We start from the raw sequence: 2,398 nt of genomic DNA, 5'->3' as shown, positions 1-2,398 counted from the left end.
CTTTCCTTCCTTCATTCTAGCAATTAGGTCTCTTCAGTTTGATACTATCTGCTGCCCCACTCATTGCTGGTTGAACCTAAGAGTCCCAGATGTCTCCTCCAATCACCTGTTGGTTCTTGAAGGCCCTAAGGCTCAACAATGCCCTCTAGACAGCACCGCCCTTTGATTCCCCACCCCAGGACAGCCTCAGGGTTGCAGCTCTGCTGAGCCCTCTAGTGGCTGCTGGGGTGACATGGAACTGATTAAAAAAACTCAAAAGTTGCTCTTGGGAAGCCTGCCTGTGTGACACCCGCTAGCATACTTTAAAAAAATGTCTTGTTTCTCAGCTTCCTTTTCTTAAGGGCCTTTGGCAGGTATCAGATACATCTTTCTTGAATGAAATCCCCCACTCCCTAGTATCTCTTCCTCCCAGGGTGTGGCAATGTGGAGCCATTATGCTGTCTTAGCCAGGTAAAAAAATAGAATCTGGAGGACTATGCAACTTTCCCAAATGCTTTTCTTTTCTTTCTTTCCCTCTTTTTTTCTTCCTCCATCTTCCCTAGAGACATGGAATTTATAAACACATTCAAGATTTTTTAGTATTATCTCAGTTTTCAAAAGCATGGGTCGCAGACTGTGGAATCAGACTTCCAGGATCAACCTCCTAGCTCCTTCTTTTACTAACTGGATAACTTTAAGAATGTTATTTGGTCCCTCCAAGCTTCTGTTTCATTTGTTTAATAGGAGAATAATAGTACCTACATTACATATGGTTTGGGAAGGAATAACCATAATGTACGAAGTGCTAGGTCAGGCATGCTGAAAGTGCTCAGTAAACATTACCTATTTTTATTCTTTTTCAGAACTTCTATCTAAAGCTTCTATCTAGTGCACACCATGTCTATCAGGTTGGTACAGAACAATACTGTCTATATAGGACACAAAATGAATTCAAAAACAACCAATATTTTCCCAAGTGGGTAAGCTAATAGTGACCTTAGGTTATAGGAAAGGAGACTAATTTGTGTTTAACCATCAGTGCAGAATATCACTGTGCAAAGGAATCCGAGTGGCCTGAAATCTTCATGGAGGAGCACTGTTTGGTACACAGGTGTCCCTCCCACTCCACCACCCTTGACCATCTACAAGCCTTCAGGGTGAATCTGGGAGCCAGGCCTGAGGGCATAGCAGTGCAAAAGCAAGAGAGTTCCAGGGCAAGGCAGGGCACAAAGCACTCCAAAGCCAGGAAGCCCAAGCCAATCAGATTCCCCACCAAGACTCTAAGAGGTGGCAGAGCCTCATGGCCCAAAGTCCAAACACAGCAGGAAAGTGGCCAGAGAACCTGATAGGTAGAAACCTGATAGAAACTGTTAGAAAAGTTAAAGCTGAAGAGCTCACAACACCCACAGGCCTAGAGAAAGGTCAGTGAGAGCTGAGCAGCTGTTCGATCTGGTGCCAGAGGCCTTGGCGGTGGTCTTCTACAGCCAGGCAGTTTAGGCCTCCCTGATGAGCCCCACCTAGAAAAGCCAATTCTTCTGCTCTTAAAGGGGACTTGCTTGTTTCCAGCAGGGTCTTATTCTTAGTGGGCAAAACTGTCTCTTAAGTATGAATGGGAAGAAGGGCACAGAAAGTGTGTCCAGGGGTTCAACTGGCTCCAAAGAAAGGAGCTTATGGCTGGAGCCTGAGCCTCCATGTTGCCAGAATTACATGTGTTTCTTTCAGAGGCAGGCAGGGGCCTTGGCTGCCAAGGGACCCTGACAAGCCACGACTTGAGCTGTGCCTTAGAGCCTGGGTTGGCTTGAGAGCGGTATAGAGGAGGGAGGGAGGGCATTCCTGGAAAGGGGGTGGGGTGGGGAGGTGAGGGGAACAGCATGAGCAAAGGCACGAAGAAGAATGAATCTGCTGCGCATTGAGAATGGCATGGAGACTTCACTGATTGGAGCTGGGAGTTCTTGCAGGGGGATGGAGGCAGCTATGATTGGATAACTAAAGTGGGGCCAGATTTGGAGGGCTTTGAATGCCCGACTGAGAAGCACTCAACCCAGCTCCTGACTTGCGATTTCCGTTCAAGACTGAATTACCTAAAGGGTGGTTAATTCCAACGGGTGTTCTTCTTTGGGGGCTTCAGAAAATTCAGCTTTTCTTCTTACCTGCTTCCATTCTCTTCACTTACCCAGGGAGAAAGCAATCCTCACTTGTCGAGGGGAGAGGAAATAATGTTGATTAATTTCACTTTTCTTGATTTCAAGATGCAAGAAAATAAAAGCCGAAATCCCATTTCCACGCCAAATATTATATTTGGTTTCTCCTCCTCCTCACGCAAGTTCTCTTTCTCTCGCCAGCACCTCCCCCACGTTTTCCTGCTCTCCTCCACCAGCTTGGCTAGTCCCCTCCTCAGCCCAGGCGGCGCGCGTTCCGG

Source organism: Suricata suricatta, chromosome 9 (genome assembly GCF_006229205.1).
Source record: "Suricata suricatta isolate VVHF042 chromosome 9, meerkat_22Aug2017_6uvM2_HiC, whole genome shotgun sequence".
Lineage (NCBI taxonomy): Eukaryota > Metazoa > Chordata > Mammalia > Carnivora > Herpestidae > Suricata > Suricata suricatta.
This window is presented reverse-complemented; position numbering follows the sequence as displayed.